Consider the following 22026-nt stretch of genomic DNA (forward strand, 5'->3'; position numbering starts at 1 on the left):
TAGTGGGAATTTTTCATTATAGAACCTGGTTTGTATATTCCAATGATGAGATTCCTCAAAATGCCCTAGGTCTTCGTGAGCAAGCAAGTTGGATGCACACCCACTTAGTTACTTTTGTTGAGCTTTCATACATTTATAGCTCTAGTGCATCCGTTGCATGGCAATCCCTACTCAGTCACATTGATATCTATTAATGGGCATCTCCATAGCCCGTTGATACGCCTAGATGATGTGAGACTATCTTCTCCCTTTTTTGTCTTCTTCACAACCACCATCCTATTCCACATATAGTGCTATATCCATGGCTTGCGCTCATGTATTGCGTGAGAGTTGAAAAAGCTAAAGCACGTTAAAAAGTATGAACCAATTGCTTGGCTGAAACCGGGGTTGTGCATGATGGGAGTATTTTGTGTGATGAAAATGAAGCATAGCCTAACTATATGATTTTGTAGGGATAAGCTTTCTTTGGCTATGCTATTTTGATAAGACATGATTACTTGTTAGTATGCTTCAAGTATTACTATTTTTATGTTAATATGAACTTTTATCTTGAATCACTTGGATCCGAACAATCGTACATCAATAAAGAAAATTACATTGAGAAATATGCTAGGTAGCATTCCACATCAAAAATTCTGTTTTTATCATTTACCTACTCGAGGACAAGCAGGAATTAAGCTTCGGGATGCTTGATACATCTCCAACGTATCTATAATTTTTTATTGTTCCATGCTATTATATTACCCGTTTTGGATGTTTATGGGCTTTACTTTACACTCTTATATAATTTTTGGGACTAATCTACTAACCGAAGGCCCAACCTGAATTGTTGTTTTTTTGCCTATTTCAGTGTTTCAAAGAAAAGGAATATCAAACGGAGTCCAAACGGAATGAAACCTTCGAGAGCAATATTTTTGGAACAAACGCAATCCAGGAGACTTGGAGTGGATGTCAAGAAGCAGCTGAGGCAGCCACGAGGGTGCAAGGCGCGCCTTAGGGGGGTGGGCACGCCCCCACCCTCGTGGGCCCCTCGTGGCTCCCCTGACTGGCCTCCTTCGCCTATATATATCTACGTACCCCAAAAACATCCACGAGCACCATGAAACCCTATTTCCACCGCCGCAACCTTCTGTATCCGCGAGATCCCATCTTGGGGCCTTTTCCGGCACTCCGCCGGAGGGGGAATCGATCATGGAGTGCTTCTACATCATCGCCAAGACCTCTCTGATGAGTTGTGAGTAGTTTACCACAGACTTTCGGGTCCATAGTTATTAGCTAGATGGCTTCTTCTCTCTCTTTGAATCTCAATAAAAAGTTCTCCTCGATCTTCTTGTAGATCTATTCGATGTAACTCTTTTTGCGGTGTGTTTGTCGAGATCCGATGAATTGTGGGTTTATGATCAAGCTTATCTATGAGAAATATTTGAATCTCCTCTGAATTCTTTTATGTATGATTGGTTATCTTTGTAAGTATCTTTGAATTATCAGTTTGGTTTGGCCTACTAGATTGATATTTCTTGCAATGGGAGAAGTGCTTAGCTTTGGGTGCAATCTTGCGGTGTCCTTTCCCAGTGACAGCAGGGGTAGCAAGGCACGTATTGTATTGTTGCCATAGAGGATAAAAAGATGGGGTTTATATCATATTGCTTGAGTTTATCCCTCTACATCATGTCATCTTGCTTAATGTGTTACTTTGTTCTTATGAACTTAATAATCTAGATGCATGCTGGATAGCGGTCGATGTGTGGAGTAATAGTAGTAGATGCAGAATCATTTCAGTCTACCTGTCGCGGACGTGATGCCTATATACATGATCATGCCTAGATATTCTCATAACTATTTACTTCTCTATCAATTGCTCGACAGTAATTTGTTCACCCACCGTAATACTTATGCTATCTTGAGAGAAGCCACTAGTGAAACCTATGTACCCGGGTCTATATTCCATCATATAAGTTTTCGATCTACTTTATTTTGCAATCTTTACTTTCCAATCTATATCATGAAAATACCAAAAATATTTATCTTATCTTATTATCTCTATCAGATCCCACTTTCGCCAGTAGCCGTGAAGGGATTGACAACCCTTTATCGCGTTGGTTGCGAGGTTCTTGTTTGTTTGTAGGTACGAGGGACTTGTGTGGAGCCTCCTACTGGATTGATACCTTGGTTCTCAAAAACCGAGGGAAATAATTATGCTACTTTGCTGCATCACCCTTTCCTCTTCAAGGGAAAACCAACGCAGTGCTCAAGAGGTAGCAAACATCTATGAACCGTGTACGACTACCGTCGCCGTGGATCCGGCAAGATCCGTGTACAACTACTTCCACTACGATTGTCACGAGAACGTCTACTTCCTCTACTTCCCACCGACTTGAACCGCCCCAAAACGTACGCTTCGAAGGTGTAACCGCTGAGACGATCCCCGTGGACGAATGCATGTGTTGTATGAGATGCTCATGTTTGCACCATGTCTGAGTTGTTCCTTGCGCGTCCCTCATTGCCTTGCCGTCGACACGTGGGAACCCGGTAATGGGATCACCCCACCATCCTTGCATGACACGCTTCCGACCACTTCTTTTGCATTGGTATCTCAATGAGTAACTAGAACCGATATGTTGCCGTGGCATCATTTTCGGATTCATCGTTGTGGCACCCTCTCTTTCCACCATGGTGGCAAATGCTTCATAACATGCTCATGTCAACATGTTCATAAAATTGCATAAAACTTGCATATGTCATACGCATCATGATTACAACATTTAAAATGTTTAAAATTGTTGTTTGCATTAAAATTGCTAAATGACATGGGGATTTTTCCGGAATTGTTGTTTGTTGTTCCGACTTCATTTAGACTTGCCTAGATAGGTAGCTTTATTATCTTTCACCTCTTGCCATGTTAACCAACATTTAATCTTGTCTTGTTCATAAACAAGAGCAAACTAAATAATTGAACGTGGCGTTTCATCAATATGCAACTCGTTGCATATTGAGCTCCACTTAATTTGTAGTGTTGTTTGTTCCACTTTGCCATGCCATGAATCATTAAGCTGGACATGCATCATACTTGGTTGCGCATCATGTCATGTTTATGTGATGGTTGTTTACCGTGTTGTTTGCTTCTTTCCGATTGTGCTCCTTCTCGATAGTTCCTGTTTCGTTACGATCGTGAGGATTCGTTCGACTATGCTTGGTTCGTCTTCGCCCGTTCGTCTTCTTAATGGACTTGTCCTTCTTCCTAGCGGGATTTCAGGCAAGATGACCGTTACCCTGGATCTCACTACTATCATTGCTATGCTAGTTGTCTCGATGCTATCTCTATGTCGCGCTTCCTACCAGTTGTTTATCAAGCCTCCCAATATGCCATGAAACAACCTCTAACCTTTTTCACCCATCCCAGCAAACCATTGTTTGGCTATGTTACCACTTTGCTCAGCCCTTCTCATAGCATTGCTAGTGGCAGGTGCAGTTGCAGGTTGTTGCATGTTGGAACATGGATATCATGGATATCTTGGGATATCACAATATCTCTTATTTAATTAATGCATCTATATACTTGGTAAAGGGTGGAAGGCTCGGCCTTATGCTTGGTATTTTGTTCCACTCTTGTCGCCCTAGTTTCCATCATACCGGTGTTATGTTCCTTAATTTTGTGTCCCTAACACGATGAGGGTTTATGGGCCCCTCTTGACAGTTTGCTTTGAATAAAACTCTTCCAGCAAGGCCCAACATCGGTTTTACCATTTGCCTCATAATAACTAAAACTTGCATAGGGGATTTTTGCCGGCCCCCGAGTATTATTAATCAACCCCCCGAGCCAGTGCTCCTCTAAGTGTTGGTCCGAACTAGAGCATCATGCGGGGCCGCCCCAAGGCAACTTGGGGTATTTGGTTACTGTACGCTTCGCTCATCCGTTGTGCCCTGAGAATGAGATACGTGCGGGTCCTATCGGGATTGGTCAGCACACCGGGAGATCTTGCTGGTTTTGTTTTACCATTGTCGAAATGTCTTGTGCACCGGGATCCCGAGTCTGATCGGATGTCCCGTGATGGAGGATTGTCTCCGCGGATCGTGAGCTTGTAATGGGCTAAGTTGGGATACCCCTGCAGGATTTAAACTTTCAAGAGCCATGCCCGCAGTTATGTGGTAGATGGGAGTTTTTAATATCCGGTTGTAGAGAACTTGACACCAGATTCGAATTAAAATACACCAACCACGTAAGTTAGCCACCATACATTGCTTAGCTGCTTGCTGCAACTGAGGGAGTCCTGGATTAGGGGGTATCCTGACAGCCGGACTATATACTTTGGCCGGACTGTTGGACTATGAAGATACAAGATTCAAGACTTCGTCCCGTGTCCGGATGGGACTCTCCTTTGCGTGGAAGGCAAGCTTGGCGACTAGGATGTTAGATCTCCTTCTTTGTAAACCGACTATGTGTAACCCTAGCCTCCTCCGGTGTCTATATAAACCAGAGGGTTTAGTCCGTAGGACAAGAACAATGATAATCATAGGCTAGCTCCTAGGGTTTAGCCTATACGATCTCATGGTAGATCAACTCTTGTAATACTCATATCATCAAGATCAATCAAGTAGGAAGTAGGGTATTACCTCCATAGAGAGGGCCCGAACCTGGGTAAAACATCGTGTCCCCTGCCTCCTGTTACCATTAGCCTTAGACGCACAGTTCGGGACCCCCTACCCGAGATCTGCCGGTTTTGACACCGACACTGGTGCTTTCATTGAGAGTTCTACTGTGCCATCACGATAAGGCTCGATGGCTCATCTCGTTGTCAAGGACAACATCATCTCTGGGGGAGCCCTGGCTCTAGGCCAAACTCTCCGGATGGGCGGCTTCGTCATGACCGCCCGATCGGCTGTCGCGTCGATGATGACTTCTCGGGTCATCAAAAACGGCATCCACGTATATTCGGAACTTGCCGAACAGATGGACCCAATGGAGCTCTCCTCCTTTCATGATCTCTTGGATTGCATCGCTGCTCTGGGCGTCGCTATGGACTATGACCGGATCGGGCTTAAACCCGACCAAAGGGAGATTTACTCTCCACCGGTCACCCATGAGATAGCGGTAGTGGAAGAGCATCGTACGAATTCTCCCTCTATTTTGAGGACGAACTATGTCCGGATTTCCAAGCTCCCTGAGCCGGACACCCACTCGCGGGAGGACATGACCCAAACCCCGAATTTAGAATCAGGCGGCGGGCCGAAAAAATTGGGCAACATCCCAGAACCCGAGCCGCCAAGCTCGGAAGCTTCCCTACCCTCGAGTCTTGGATTGGGTCAGGATTCAGACTTAAATCTGCCCACCCATCCAGATTTATTCAATCTTTCTCATATCAGACAAGTGCCCCAAGAGACAGTACATCATTACTGGGCCAGATTCCTCCTTGTGATAAACAAGGTCAAGGACTATCGCGAGAAGGACGCAATCTCTCTCTTTTGCAAAAATTGCACGGACAAAGGGATCCTCAACTCTATAAGCCACTGTGACATAGTACACTTTGCGGACTTAGCGGCCATAGTACAGAAGTACTATGCGATGGAAAGCACCTGGAAAACCCAAACAAACTTCTGGGACAATCCGGCTCTCAATAAACCCTTCGTCCAAACGAAAAGGGTAAACTTTCGCAAGTCACCTGATTCGATTATCAAAAAACCAAGGCCCAGTGCAGGGCGTGGAACCGTATTGGAGAAATGGCTCAATGGGCCATTCATAGCACACGGGATACCATACCAACACATAGCCTTAGAGCATGTTGGATACTACGGCAGGTAGCAAAGAGCGGCGAGGATCTCCTCATCAACCATACTGCAGAACAACATCCCGTCGAGAATAACAATGCGGTACTGACAGTCTTCGAGACTTTCGCCTCAAATAATAGGCGCAAGCAAGCTCTCCGTAGCCTCGCCGAAGTTTGCCACATGGCAACAATAAATCCATGGAACGACACAGCCATAACTTTCAATGCCAGTGACGAACCTCAATTCCGAATTGTCCGGGCACCAACCGCCTTGGTCCTTAGTCCAATCATGGACGGCTTCCGTCTCACTAAAGTGCTCATGGACGGCGGAAGCGGATTAAACCTCATCTATGAGGAAACCCTCAACAAGATGGAAATTGACAAAAGCCGCATTGAGCAAAGCAGCACTACCTTCAGGGGAATCATCCCTAGTCGGGAGGCATGGTGTGCGGGAAAAATCACACTGGATGTGGTATTTGGCACGCCGGAGAATTATAGGTCCGAAGAAAGCACGTTCCAAGTGGCCCCGTTCAGCAGCGGATACCACGCCCTTTTAGGGCGGGACGGATTCACGAGCTTTCAAGTTATACCCCATTACGGGTACATGAAACTCAAAATGCCCGGACCTAATGGAATCATCACTCTAACTAGTGATCCGGACGTCGCACTCCGCGCAGAAAATAAAACTGTCACACTAGCCCTAGAAGTATTATCCGAAGCCCTAGCGGCCAAAGAACTAACAACGCTGCGCGCCACAGTGGACAGAGACGACGTGATACTCGACAAGCGACCCAAGTCCACCTCCTTTAAGCCCGCGGATGGGATAGTCAAATTCCAGGTCCACCCAACAGACCCCACAAAGACAGCTTCCATTGGGACATAGTTGAGCCCCACAATGGATGCCGCACTATGAGACTTCCTACGTGAGAATTGGGACATTTTCCCCTGGCATGCTTCAGACATGCTGGTAATCCCACGCAGGCTGGCCGAACACAGCCTCAATATATTGAAAGGATACAAGCCAGTCAAGCAGACTCTTAGGCGCTTCTTAGAGCCTAAGCGGCAAGCCATGGGAGAAGAACTAGCCAAGATACTTGAGGCCGGATTCATCAGAGATATAAAACATCTGGATTGGCTAGCAAACCTGGTAATGGTACCAAAGAAGGACAAATCCTGGCGCCTATGTGTCGATTTCAAAGACCTCAATAAGGCTTGCCCTAAGGATCCTTTCCCGCTCCCTCACATTGACCAAATCATTGACACCACCGCAGGACACGACTCACTGTGTTTCCTCGACGCATACTCCAGATACCACCAGATCAAGATGGAGGAATCCGACCAAGCCGCAATGGCCTTCATAACGCCATATGGCCCCTTCTGTTTGAACACTATGCCTTTTGGGCTAAAAAACGCCGGCGCAACCTATCAACGCATGATTCAGACATGCCTAGAGAAGCAAATCGACAAAATAGTGGAGGCATATGTGGATGACGTGGTCATCAAAACAAGACACGTCGAAACTTTAGTAGATGACTTAAGACTCACGTTCGACAACCTCCGAACATACGACATCAAGCTCAACCCGGAAAAATGTGTCTTCGGCGTACCCTCCAGGAAGTTGCTCGGCTTCATCATTTCCAACAGAGGAATCGAAGCAAATCCGGCAAAAATCCGAGCTCTGTCACAGTTGGCTATCCCAACAGACCTCAAGCAGATCCAGAAACTAACTGGATGTGTGGCTGCCTTAAGCTGCTTTATCTCTCGATTAGGAGAAAAGGCACTACCTCTTTATCGCCTTCTTCGGCACGCTAAACACTTCGAGTGGACGGATGCGGCCACGGCCGGACTGGAAGAAATAAAGGCCCTATTGGCCAGCAATCCAGTCCTGACTGCGCCAAATACTGGCGAACCTATGCTATTATACATAGCTGCAACACACCAGGTTGTAAGCGCAGTGCTCGTCGTCGAACAAGAAGCAGACGGACACAAGTTCCCGCTCCAAAAGCCGGTATATTACGTGTCCACTGTCCTCACCCCATGCAAATCCCGATACCCACACTATCAAAAGATAGCATAAGCGGTCTTCATGGCATCCCGGAAGCTACAACACTACTTCCAAGAGTGTTCTATTACGGTGGCCTCCGAAGTACCACTCAATGACATAATAAACAACCGCGACGCCACGGGCCGGATTGCTAAATGGGTCATCGAGCTCCTTCCGTTTGACATAACATACAAACCATGGAGAGCCATTAAGTCGCAAGTCCTGGCTAACTTTGTCGCCGAATGGACAGAAGACTAACTCCCTAAAGAGTATGACACGTACTCCGGTTGGATCATGCACTTCGACGGCTCTAAAATGCTCGCCGGATTGGGAGCGGGTGTAGTCCTGACATCCCCAACCGGAGACACGGTCCAATACGTACTCCAAATATTATACATAGACTCCAACAATGCGGCCGAATACGAGGCTCTGTTGCATGGTCTTGGGATGGCAGTATCTATGGGCATTGAACGCCTAGAAATGTGCGGGGACTCGAACCTCGCAATATCACAAATAAATGGAGACTTCGATGCCAAGGATCCGAAAATGGTGGCCTATCGTAATGCCGTCCTCAAAATGTCAGCTCGGTTCGAGGGGCTCGAATTCCACCAAGTGGTCCGAGAAAACAATCAAGTGGTGGATATCCTCTCCCGCATCGGCGCTAAACGCGACCCCATCCCACCTAATATCTTCTTGGAAAGGCTGTTCAAGCCATCCGTGGTATGGGAAGGGGAGACCGGCAACACCAGTCCGGCTCTGAACACAACCCCAGATTCTGAACCATCTGACATAATCGTAGGCTCTGTCACCGAAATAACACCTTCGGCCCATGAAATCATGGCTGTCATCGCCCCGTGGACCGAGCCCTTCTTGGCCTACCTAAATAGGCAAGAGCTCCCCGAGGACCAAAATGAGGCACATTTTATTGTGTGGCGTTCCAAGGCCTACAAAGTCCATGAGGGAGAGCTCTATAAGAAAAGTGCCACCGGAGTGCTCCAAAGATGCATCTCCGAAGAGGAAGGGCGGCAGCTCTTGGCTGAAATCCATGCCAGACTCGGCGGGCACCACGCTGCAACTCGGGCACTTGTAAGCAAGGCCTTCCATACGGGTTTTTACTGGCCGACAGCCCGGGCAGATGCACGGGACCTTGTCCAACATTGCGTCGATTGCCAGCTCTTCGCCAATCAGAGCCATATGCCCCCTACCGCTCTACAAACAATCCCCATAACTTGGCCCTTCGCGGTCTGGGGGCTGGATATGGTCGGACCTCTTAAAGGGGGAAGCCATAAGAAAAAATACCTATTGGTCATGGTGGACAAGTTCACCAAATGGATAGAAGCCAAACCAGTTAAAACGGCCGAATCCGGACTAGTGATAGACTTCATATCAGGGGTTGTACACCCTTACGACGTCCCCCACAGCAGCATCACTGGCAATGGCTCAAACTTCACAGCCGATGAAGTGAAAACTTGGTGCGGCAACATGGGCATTAAACTCGATTACGCCTCCATCTATCATCCCCAAACAAACGGTCAAGTCGAACGTGCAAATGGTCTCATTATGAGCGGCATCAAACCCAGACTAGTGCGATCCTTGAAGGAATCGAACACGCACTGGGTCGAGGAGCTTGACTCCGTACAATGGGGGCTCTGGACCACGCTGAATCATACCACTGGATACACACCATTCTTTATGGTGTACGGCACAGAAGCAGTACTACCCTACGACATAATCCATGACTCACCTTGTGTGCGCATGTACGAAGAGAAGGAAGCCGAGCTAGATCGGCAGGATAACTTAGATGCCCTGGAGGAGGAGCGCGACGTCGCAAAAGCCCATTCCGCATTCTATCAGCAGCAGGCTCGAAGGTATCAAAGTAGAGAAGTACGAGCCAAAACTTATAATGTTGGCGAACTCGTTCTACGCCTATCGAAGAAGAAGAAGGACAAGCTCAAACCCAAGTGGGAGGGTCCCTTCATCATCGATAAAGTTCTCATCGGAGGAGCGTACCATCTATGCAATGCATCCGATAACAGACTCGAGCCAAACCCATGGAACGCGGCCAGACTCTGGAGATTCTACGCCTATTGCCGAACTCAGTGTTCGTCTCCTTACCTCCGCTCTTTCAATTATGTTCTCCTTTTTCCTTTCTCGCCCTCTTTACCTTCTTCACACAAAGTCTTAAATACTGTGCAGATGCTTGGATCGCTCCGGCCACACTATGTGTGCTTGCCATACCTGGGGGCTTCCTATACGGAAGGTAGATATAATTACTTTCATGGCTTTCTGCCTACCACATATGTGTCATTTTCCATTTGTGCCTTTTCTTCACCATTATATGCATCGATATGACTTAAGATTTAGCCATGTTGGGTTGCCTGGCTCTTGTGTTTATGCCCTACATTCCCGTTAATTTGGCTAGGGCATAAGGGAACCTTTGTGATTGTTACTGCCGGTTCAGCCGGATGTGTACCTCAGACTGGGTGAAGCCGAAAGCTAGCGTTCTTAAGGGATTATTCAGTCAGTGAACAAAAGATGTTTTTCATTTATTACAACGTGAATCCCCCGATGTTTTGTTTCCTGCGCTTCTGTTCGCAGTTCGGACATGCAAATCGATGCATGCGTACCCAGGGAAAGGAACCCCTAACGGAACTATTCTCTCTGGAAGATGTTTCTTACTATCCATGTAATATAACATAACTAGTTGGGTACTTGTCTGCTCAAGCACTTATGACCCCTACGCCTGGTTTCCACGCATACCCCGGTTTTACATAACTGAGAGGGTATTCGGATACACCCCGAACTGTCGGGTCCGGGGGCTGAAGCGAAAAGGTCTGACATGACAAATGATTTTCAATCCGGCTAGGGACTACATATGTCCATTGAATTACATAGTCACTTGGATTGTTATATTTCTCCTCTATACCATCCAACAGGCTGTCTAGCCTACAATCCTATTGGGAATACTTTGCGGCTAATGCTACTTGGTCATACACCAGACTTACGGGAATCTCTTGCCCATCTGGCCCCACCATTCCGACTTTGGCCATGTGGTTCGGGTCAGCCTTGGCGTATCGCGTCTTCACCATGGCCCAGGCTTCCCTTGCACCTTGTCGGCAAGCTAATATCTTCCATAATTGGAAGCGCCGCCGTGCTCCTTTGAGCATCTCCACAAGCTCGCCCATGCCCCCTGGCAGGGAAGCAGATGGCCACAGGGCCTGGGAAATACCCTGCATCGCCTGACGAGCTTGTTCGTGCACTTGTGAGAGATCTTGGAGCATATCACCTGCAGATCCGGGCATCTCCTCTTCAGGACGGCCTGTCAGCATACCTACAGACATAATCCTGTCAGCAAGATTCCTCGCCGAACTATACTATAGTTTGTTTGAGCACTTACTATAAATGCCACGTCGAAGCCTCCGGTTCTCCTTCATAGAGTCCGCAAGCTGAGCTCGAACATCTGATAATTCGACGCCCAGTCGCACATTGGCGTCTGGGAGAGTGTTTTTCTCCTGCCTAACTTGCGTAAGCACACGCTCACCAGCCTTTAGCTGTCTTTGGAGATGTGACTCACTATCTTTTACGATCTATGGATTCTCTTCGGGATTGTCTGCAGAATCTTTTGTTAGACTTATAAAGCAAGCCGAATACTAAATGGTATACGTCCTTAAATTTTCTCTATTGAGACTAGTATTACCAGATGAGGCCTTCGGGGATTCCCTAGTTTGGCAACTGCGGCCCTCAGCTAGGTCTTGCACTCCTCTAGCTCTTGAGTTAAATGAGTATTCTTCTCTACAAGAACCTGCGCATACAATGATCCTTAAATCAATTGTTCCAACGGTTTCAAGTCTCAAGGTCTACTGATATACATGCTTATCAAATTTTCTTACCCGTACATCCTTTGCATACTGGTCCGTCGCTCGGGCAAGTCCATCTTGGGAATCTTGGATATATGCGTCCCCCGAATTGAAGGCATAGAATGCCTCTTCGGAAAAGATACCATTACGGAGTACGGCTCGTCGGCGCCAGTGATTCATGGCGCTCTCAACTTTAGAATTTGTGGTGGAGATCCTATCCGCATCCTCTGTCGGAGGGCAATTCAACATTGTCCCCACATTAACCTCCTCTCTTGAGGCCGGATCTGGAATCCGGCTGGTGGAGGCGTGGCCGGCAGGATCTCCGGATATAGTCCAGCGACTACTCTTTCTGCCAGAACACGATGGACGTTGTTACATTTCAAAAATGATAATCACTGAGCAGATTTTAATTATACCTCTGCGACGGCGTTTCGACCCTGACCGCCTTCCTCTTGAGCCTGCCTGGCCCGGATGGCCTTTGCTGATGAGCCCCTAGGGGCTCGGTGCCGCATTCCGATGATCGTCTCTATAAAAATACGATATTTGTGCATAAGGTATGGTACAAAGGAGGAATCCTCTTTGGAGGTTAGGGCTTCAGCTTTGCTTACACGTGATGCAGGGAGCAGCCCGGGATTATCGGCAATAATGGCCACCAAGGTGCCATCGCAGCTCGCCTGATAAAATGTCCCGTCGACAAGCTCCACATATATATTTGGATCTTCTTCAAGACCGGGGTCGAGGGCCCGACCGGGGTCCTCTGGCTGCGGTGAGGGGCTATTGAACTCTTTCACGGCCCTCCTCAGTTCCTGCTTACAAACAGCAGAGTAAATAATTGCGATGAAGGATGCAAGAATGGATAGAGTTGAGTAAAGAATAACGGCTTACCCAGCTTGGGGAGTTGTACATGGAAAATCCATCCCGCGGTTTAATACGGAGGAACTCCTCTTCTTCTCCTTTATATAAATCGGACAGTATCCTCGCTAGAGCAGTGGCGGAGTCCGGACCTTTACGACCGCTACGGGTGGCATTGTCTTCCCCGTTGAAGTGCCACATGGGCTTCCCCCGATATTGAAGTGGCTGCACCCCCCGCATTATGCATATTGACATAACTTCGATTATTGTCAGTCCTGATTGGGCCAGTGTCTTTATCCTGCCCATCAGGAAGTGGACTTCTCTGTCATCTTCCACCTGGGGGCTCCGAGGGCGCCAGTTTGGCGTTTCTTCAGCGGAGCGTTATTAAACTCAGGAAGGCCCGTCCGGATTGGGTCCGGAAGGGGAACGTCATCTACATAAAACCACTCCGAGGGCCAGTCTTCGGATGCCTTCTTTGGAGTGCCGGACAGGTATTCGGTCTGTGCGACGCGCCATATTTTGGCTCCGCCCTCTTGGTATATAGATCCCCCCTGATTACGAGGGACGAGGCAGAATAGCCTCTTCCATAACTTGAAGTGAGCCTCGCAGCCCAGGAATAACTCACAAAGGGCAACATATCCTGCGATGTGCAGCACGGAGGCGGGGGTAAAGTTATGCAGCTGGAGGCCGTAGAACTCCAGGGGCCCGCGGAGGAATGGGTGGATTGGAAACCCGATGCCTCTTATCAAATATGGAACGAGGCATACTCGCTGCCCCTGAGATGGGTTAGGAGATTTCTCCGCTTGCGCCCCGCCATTATAGGTGGCTAGTCCGGCTTGGAGGGGACCATGTATGTAGGTGGAAGAAACCCTTGGGTCTGCAACTCTACTAAATGGCTGTGGGGGACATAAAACTTTTCCCAATCGCCTGGCTTAGAGCTAAGCGAGCGAGAAGAGGAGCTGCGGCGACCGGCCATGATGGAATGGTTTTTTCCGGATGCGCTCTATTGAATGCTTGCTTGAGGGAAGAAGGTGAGATTTGGATCTAAGGATCCCCGTCTCTTAAAATAGATGGTTCGCTTACAGGGTCAGGGTGGCAAATGTAAAAATGCTCCGGCTCCTCGTATACGCTCGACACGTGGAGATGGCCATTATTGAAGCACAGAAGCCGAGGAGTACACCATTGATGGGAGGCCGGACACTTTTTGCTACAACAGGTACTTTGGATTCGGAGAAGAACCCGCCTTGCAATGCCGAAGACAATCTGCGCGCCGGACTCATCGTCATTGAAGCCTGGTTCGGGGGCTACTGAGGGAGTCCTGGATTAGGAGGTATCCGGACAGCCGGACTATATACTTTGGCCGGACTGTTGGACTATGAAGATACAAGATTCAAGACTTCGTCCCGTGTCCGAATGGGACTCTCCTTTGTGTGGAACGCAAGCTTGGCGATTCGGATGTTAGATCTCCTTCTCTGTAAACCGACTATGTGTAACCCTAGCCTCCTCCGGTGTCTATATAAACTGGAGGGTTTAGTCCGTAGGACAAGAACAATGTTAATCATAGGCTAGCTCCTAGGGTTTAGCCTCTACGACCTCGTGGTAGATCAACTCTTGTAATAATCATATCATCAAGATCAATCAAGCAGGAAGTAGGGTGTTAGGTCCATCGAGAGGACCCGAACCTGGGTAAAACATCGTGTCCCCTGCCTCCTGCTACCATTAGCCTTAGACGCACAGTTCAGGACCCCCTACCCGAGATCCGCTGGTTTTGACACCGACAACAACCTCACAGTCCATTCCTATTAAGCTTTGCTAATCTTGATACCCATGGTAATGGGATTACTGAGTCCTCGTGGCTCATAGATTACTACAACAACAGTTGCAGGTACAGGTAATGCGATGATCTGACATGAGTGCGATGCTTGCTTGTTTGGAGTTCTTCTTCTGTTTCTTCTTTGATCAAGGAATATAGGTTCCAGGTCGGGAGCCTGGGCTAGCAGGGTCGATGTCGTTCTTATTTTTCGTTTGATTTCATCCGTAGTCGGATCCTGCTCTTCTGTATGGTGATTGCTATGTATTGATGAACTGTTTTATTCATGTTGTAGCTTGTGGCGAGTGTAAGCCTTTATATTGTATTCTCATCTATTCAGTACATGGTATGTTGTAATGTTATCCACCTTGCTATGCGCTCGAAATGCGGTTGTGCCCCAATCATGAGTTCATCACGTGATTGGGATAGAATCGCATCTTGGGCGCTACACTTAGCTAGACATTGCATGCACAAATTTAACGGTAATACATGGCCATGCACAAGGTTTGTAGCTTACCATGCATGATGTTCCGCAACACGACATAGCCGATGACGCACGATGAGACTGTTTGGCCTTCTTCTGTATCACCATTGAGTCATGGTGGAGTAACCACTTGTCGCTCTGCAATATGACATTGATGGTCGTGCACCATGCAGCGAAGCTACGCAAGTGTGCGTGGACTGGAATGCCTGACCTTCATCCACACCTCCGTGGAGGGGTGTCACGCCCAATATGCGACCCTATCCAAAAGGAACTCGAAGGTCCCACCAAGGATAGACCCGCATATTGAAACGCTTTTGCAAGGTGGATATCATTACATCAACATTACATAATAGATGGGGATACATACAAGAGGCATACAATGCCACACGAATACAACATCACAATACATAAGAGCATCATCCGACTACGGATGAACACAAACAGAAACTCAAACGACATCCACCCTGCTAGCCCAGGCTGCCGACCTGGAACCTATCCCCTGATCGAAGAAGAAGCAGAAGAAGAACTCAACGCAAGCAAGCATCGCTCTCGCGTCATGATCATCGCATAACCTGTACCTGCAACTGTTGTTGTAGTAATCTGTGAGCCACGAGGACTCAGCAATCCCATTACCATGGGTATCAAGACTAGCAAAGCTTAAAGGGAAAGGAAGGGGTAAAGTGGTGAGGCTGCAGCAGCGACTAAGCATATATGGTGGCTAACATACGCAAATAAGAGCGAGAAGAGAGCAAAGGAACGGTCGTGAAGCTATCAATGATCAAGAAGTGATCCTGAACTCCTACTTACGTCAAACATAACCTAGAAACAGTGTTCACTTCCCGGACTCCGCCGAGAAGAGACCATCACGGCTACACACACGGTTGATGCGTTTTAAATCGGATCTGGTGTCAAGTTATCTACAACCAGACATTAAAAAATTCCCATCTGCCTATAACCGCAGGCACGACTTTCGAAAGATTATACCATGCAGGGGTGTCCCAACTTAGCCCATGACAAGCTCTCGTGATCAACGAAGGAATAGACCTTCTCCCAGGAAGACCCGATCAGACTCGGAATCCCGGTTTACAAGACATTTCGACAATGGTAAAACAAGACCAGCAAAGCCTCCCGCCGTGCCGACAAATCCTGATAGGAGCTGCACATATCTCGTTCTCAGGGCACACCGGATTGTCCAGACTTCCGGTAGGCCAGCCCAGAGTTGCCCTTGGTGGCCACCGACGGTTGACAGGTTGGACCAACACTCACGACGAGCAATAGCCCGGGGGGGATAAAATAAAGATGACCCTCGAGAGCGCGACTCCCAAGGGAAAAAAGGCTAGGTGAGGCAAATGGTAAAACCAAGGTTGGGCCTTGCTGGAGGAGTTTTATTCAAAGCGAACTGTCAAGGGGGTCCCATAAATCACCCGACCGCGTAAGGAACGCAAAATCCGGGAACATAACACCGGTATGACGGAAACTAGGGCGGCAAGAGTGGAACAAAACACCAGGCATAAGGCCGAGTCTTCCACCCTTTACCCAATATATAGATGCATTAATAATATAAGAGATATTGTGATATCCCAACCAAAATCCTGTCCACCATGGAGAAATCTTCAACTTCACCTGCAACTAGCAACGCTATAAGAGGGCTGAGCAAAGCGGTAACATAGCCAAACACTGGTTTGCATAGGAAAGGTGTCAAAGGTTAGAGGTTCATGGCAATTTGGGATGGCTTGATGAGCAAAAGATAGGTAACGCAGCATAGCGGTAGAACGAAGCAAGTAGCATAGCAATGATAGTAGCAAGATCCAGGGTAGCGGTCATCTTGCCTGAAATCCCGCAAGGAAGAAGAACGAGTCCATGAAGAAGACGAATGGGAGTAGTCGAACGAATCCTCACAATCGCAACATTACCGGAACTAAGAAGCAATACCAGAAAGAAACAAACAACATGGTAAACAACCATCACATAAACATGGCATGATGCACAACCAAGTATGATGCATGTCCGGTTAATGAGTCATGGCATGGCAAAGTGCAACAAACAATACTACAAGTTAAGTGGAGATCAATATGCAACGAGTTGCATATTGACAAAACACCACAACAATTATTTAGTTTGATCTCGGTTATGTACCCAACAATATTAAATGTTATTAGCATGGCAAGGGGGTGAAACATAATGAAACTACCTATCTAGGCAAGTTTAAATGAGGCCGGAAACAACAAACAATAATTCCGAAAAATCCCCATGTGCATATTTTAGATTCGGTACTGTTCTGCCCTAAACACAATTTTAATGTTGTTAAACAGCAAAATAAAGTGCACCATGTTAAACTAGGCATTTTTCCACCCCATTTACATATAAAGTTTATTAAAATCCAAGCTACGGTTATTTAGTTATGAAATAAATCATTTTAACATGGCATACATGCAAAATAAACACAAACAGCATGTTAAACATTTTTAACATAGATGAAAGTGGCATATTATTAATCTACACAATTTTCTGAGCATTTTACATATATAAAACATTTTAATCCGATGCACGGTTATGACGTTATTAATGCATGAAATCTAGGGGGCTTTCTGTAAAACTGATAATCACTAGAATAATAGACAAATCGCAGCGCAGGGAAAAAAAACACCACGGGCCGAAACTGGCTGGGCCAACAGTGCACGGGGGCGGGGCTGCTCACCAGGCCTCATGGGCCGGTCGGTGGAGAGGCCTGGCAGGCCTGCTGGCTTCGGCTGGGCCTAGGGCGATGGCTGCGGCTGGCCCTGGGGCGCTGGGCCTGAGGCGCGGCGAAGGAAGGCCCACGCGGAGGGACGCATCGGTCAACGCGAGCGGGCGGCTACACTCTGCTCGTCCCGAGCAGAGACATGGCGGCGGCGGCAGTTGACCTCACCGGATCCGCCTGATCCGGGCAAGGCGGCGGCAAGGGAGGCCGGGAACCGATGGATCGGGCCTCCGGGCACTGGATCTAGCGGGGGAGGAGCTTCACGGGCAGGGCGGCAGGCCATGGCGGCGGCGGCGGCGGGGTTCCTACAAGGGGAGAGAGAGAGATCTGAGAGAGAGAGAGGAACCAGAGGGAGAGACGGGAGAGAGAGGGAAGCGGCGACCTGGGACGGCGGAGAGGGCGGCTCCGGCGACGGCTGGAGGAGGCCGGCAGCGCGCGAGGCGCTCGGGAGGCGGAGGAGCTCGCGGGGAGCCCGGCTTCCGTGGCGCGGAGCGAGGCGCGGGGACGGGCGAGCGCTGCGGGGCGGCAGCGCGGAGCGAGCCTCGGCCTAGATCGGGGGCCCCGGCGGGCTGCGCACGGGCTCGGACGGGCCCGAGCGGCTGGAGGCGCGGGGTGAGGTGGCGATGCCACATGGCGGCGGGGTAGTGGCTGGAGACGGTCAGGGGGCGACGTGGCGCGCGTGGATTGGTCCAGGGCACGCCGGCGGCGGCGCCAACTGGCGGAGGTGGAGTGGGGCGGCACTGAATCCGAGGAGGAGGGAGGCCAGAGGTAGGTGGAGGGGCTAGGCTGCCCAAAATGGAAGGAGGGGTGTTTATATAGGGTAGGGGCTAGGGTTAGGGGGGTTTTTGCTCCGTTTTCGGATGTCGGATCTCGATCCAACGGTCCGGAGCGGAGGGGGTTAGATAGGTGGGCTAGTGGGCTATGTGAGAGAGGCTTGAGCTGATAGGTGAGAGAGGAGAAATGCAGCCCGGCACGATTTCGGAGACTGAAACGTCCGACGAATGAACCGGCGACGGTGCCGCTATATATTTAACGGTTGGGCTATCAAACGGACTCCGAATGCGACGAAACTTGACAGGCAGCCTGTCTACACTATAATAAGACCGCACGACAAGTTGCAACCCATTCCAAGAACATTTTTATGCCACTTATGAAATAATATTTCGGAGGTGCCGCGGGCGCGTGCGAGTGTGGTCGGGCTCAGAACGGACAACGGAGAGAACCGGCGAAACCCGAACGGATGCAAGTTTTATGAAAACGATGCCTATGCAATGCGACATGATGACATGAGACGAGATGCATAACAAGAACAAAATGCAAAACAACAGACAAAACCCAACCACGGAGGAAATAAAAATCACATAGCCGGAAATGGCAAGAGTCGGAGTTACGAATATGGAAAGTTGCATCCGGGGCGTTACAACACTCCACCACTACGAGAGGATCTCGTCCCGAGATCTAGGATGGCACCGGAGAGAAACGGAAGAGGAAGAGAAGAGGTAAACTAAGTTGCTTCTTCGACAAACGAGTGAAAACACGAACCTTGAGAGGTTGAACAAATTGAAAGAAACAAAACAATGGAGATGGCCAAGATTGCAAACAGTCCGTTAGAAAAGAGGAACAAGGAACAATACGAGAACTTGACGGTTGCAAAGACATGAATCAAGAGTTTAATGGACAGGATAGAATTCGAAACCACTCTGGTTAAAACAAGATGAGAGAGGAAGAATTCGGGCAGCACTCCGGTTGACCATGGAAGGAATAGAACATGAACTTGAGAAGATGGGAAGATACTTGATGAAATCCACAACACACTGCCTCCAAAACTATTGAAAGATTGGCATAATGGGTAAGAAGGATTTCAGACAGCACTCAGGTTGAAAAGAGAGGCAAAACTTGATAAGATGAAAGAACTTGAATGAGAACACAACACTCCGGTTAAATGGATAAGCACGAAAAGAACATGATCTTCACAATTCGAGATGATGAGTGAAGAGCACAACATCACAATGCCTCCGGAACGAAAGAATAGAAGTTGGATTGTTGTGATAAAGGGACGAAGAAGAAAATGACAACTTGTGCCACAAATGAGCTTGGAAAGCACCCTTCCAAGATGGTTACAACGGGGTTGTTGGAAAACCAACAACGAAAAGAATAAGCTTGTAGTGGGCTTATGGAAACATCTCAACATTTGAGGTGAAATTCTGCCACTAACGAGAAACAATTGCTTGTTTGAGATCAACGAAGAGATGAAAAACCTCTTTCACCGAGAAGGATAAGGAGAAAGCTTGGATCAATGATAAGCACCACAAATAGCAACATTCCCAATGGAAGGCTTTAGGTGAAATATAACCCAAGATAACTCCAACAAAGAGATTGATGGATTTAAAATACCTCATTCTTGACAACAATATGAATCATGAACCTTGAAGGAAATTGTCAAGAGTGACATAACACCATCTCAAAAGATAAGGTAGAAAGGATTGCACTTCGGAATGCAAGATGAAGAATGCTTGACCTCCCCGAAACAAAACATGTGTTTAGCACCATGTTTAATTTTGAGTATAGCTTGGCGGATCATCACCTCAAGAGAAATCTTGAAGAACAATTGCAGAATGAAAAGAATCCTTGTTGAACCACCATGTAGAGCCTCCATGAAGAACTCCGGTAACAAAAGGATGATGAAAAGAAAAAGAAGTTGAAAAAACAAGGTGAAGCCTTGCGATGATTTACATGGAGCTTTGCGACGATATAACCAAGAAAACTTGGAACTCCGAAAACGAAAAGATGAAACACTAGAATGGAGAATTACTTCATCATGAACAATCTCCGGAAGAAAAGAATTGAATCACCTTGAGGAAAATAAGAATAAGATTTATGTCATGCATATCCTTCACCAATTTAGATTGATGACAAGCAACGGATTTGGCATACTACTTATTCCCGTTGAAAGAATTAAGAGAGATATAGCATAAACTTGAGAAGGTATAGATGGAACCACCTGTGGAATTTGGAAACAACGAATGAATTGATATGATAACGAAGGAAGAGGAATCTTGAACGAACCACCGTAAGAATTGAAAACGAACGAAGTAAAGGGGTGAATCACCGGTAAGAATTAGAGAACGAATGAAGATACTTGAGGGAATTTGATACAAGAGAACGAAGAGATCACGAGCTGATTAGAGAATACTTGAGCAATGCACCGGTAAGATTTGGATAACGAGAGCTGAAATGTGAGGACGAAGAATTATGACATGATGGCCTTCGGAGGAAAGAAATGGACACAACTCATGAAATGCTCCGGATGGTAAGAAAAGAATTATGACAATCGAAAACAATTATGAGAGGATGGCATGAAGGTAGAACCATGAATCTTGAAGAGAATGGAGCAAGATTTAAGAGAAACTCTTCTTCGGTCTTCAAATGTTGAGAATGATGATGAGAACCACCATGCATTGTTGAGATACTCCGGAACAAAGAAGAATAGAAATGATGAACCAACGATGAAAATATTCTGAAAGCGATCTTGGATAAGGAAAATGACTGATGAAAATTCATTCTTACGTCAAACTTCGAAAGACTTTGGGAATGGCTCCGGGAAAATTGGAAGAGTCAGGTAAGATCCTGGGAAAAGACCTGTGGGTTAGGGCCCACTCAAAATAAAACACCGTTAAAAAAAGGTCGCTTGGAAGAGAGATTGCACCGGTTGAATTAAATGACTTGAATGAGATAACAACCTTGAAATATCTTGAACGGATTGAGAATGGAAACGCAAGTCTTCTGAGATATCTTGAGCACTCCGGATAAGAATAGAGAGAGGTGAACAATTAAGAGGTGCACCGACGTGGAAAAACATTTGGAACGAGGAAAGGGATATGATCAACACCGAAAGCTTGAATTGGATCCACCGGAGAAGAAAAAGAACGAAGGATGTTGAACTTGAAGCTCGTGAGCATCTTCACGAGGGATCACCGGATTAGAACATTCAAAGAAAAGAATGAAGAGACATCACATGAATAAATGGATACTTGATTAACAAATCTGAGTCCTTGAAGAAAAAGGGTGGGAGGGCGGGAAAAACAAAAACAACTTGGGATGATGAAACAAACACCGGTGAGAAAACTTAGAGTTGATCTTGCGAATGTTGAAATGATCGGATCCACTTGAAGAGAAGCACGCCGGTTTGGAAAAGAATTGACATGACAATCTCGATGATCAAAAGGATTAGCACTCCCATAGAAATATGAGAACACCATTTAAGAAAGGTATGGAACCAACACTTGACTTCGAAGCAACTCAAATACCACAAATAAAACAAAATAAAGGATCTGGCTTGCAGAATAAGCCAGAACAAACATACGATAGAGATTTCATCCGAAGTTTTCGTGGTGGGGCCCACACGGGCTCGATTGTACAGCACCATCATGTACAAGGCAGTGCACATGACATACGAAGTGTCCCCGAACCAGCATAG

The sequence above is a fragment of the Triticum aestivum genome, chromosome 1B (genome assembly GCF_018294505.1).
Source record: "Triticum aestivum cultivar Chinese Spring chromosome 1B, IWGSC CS RefSeq v2.1, whole genome shotgun sequence".
Classification (NCBI taxonomy): domain Eukaryota; kingdom Viridiplantae; phylum Streptophyta; class Magnoliopsida; order Poales; family Poaceae; genus Triticum; species Triticum aestivum.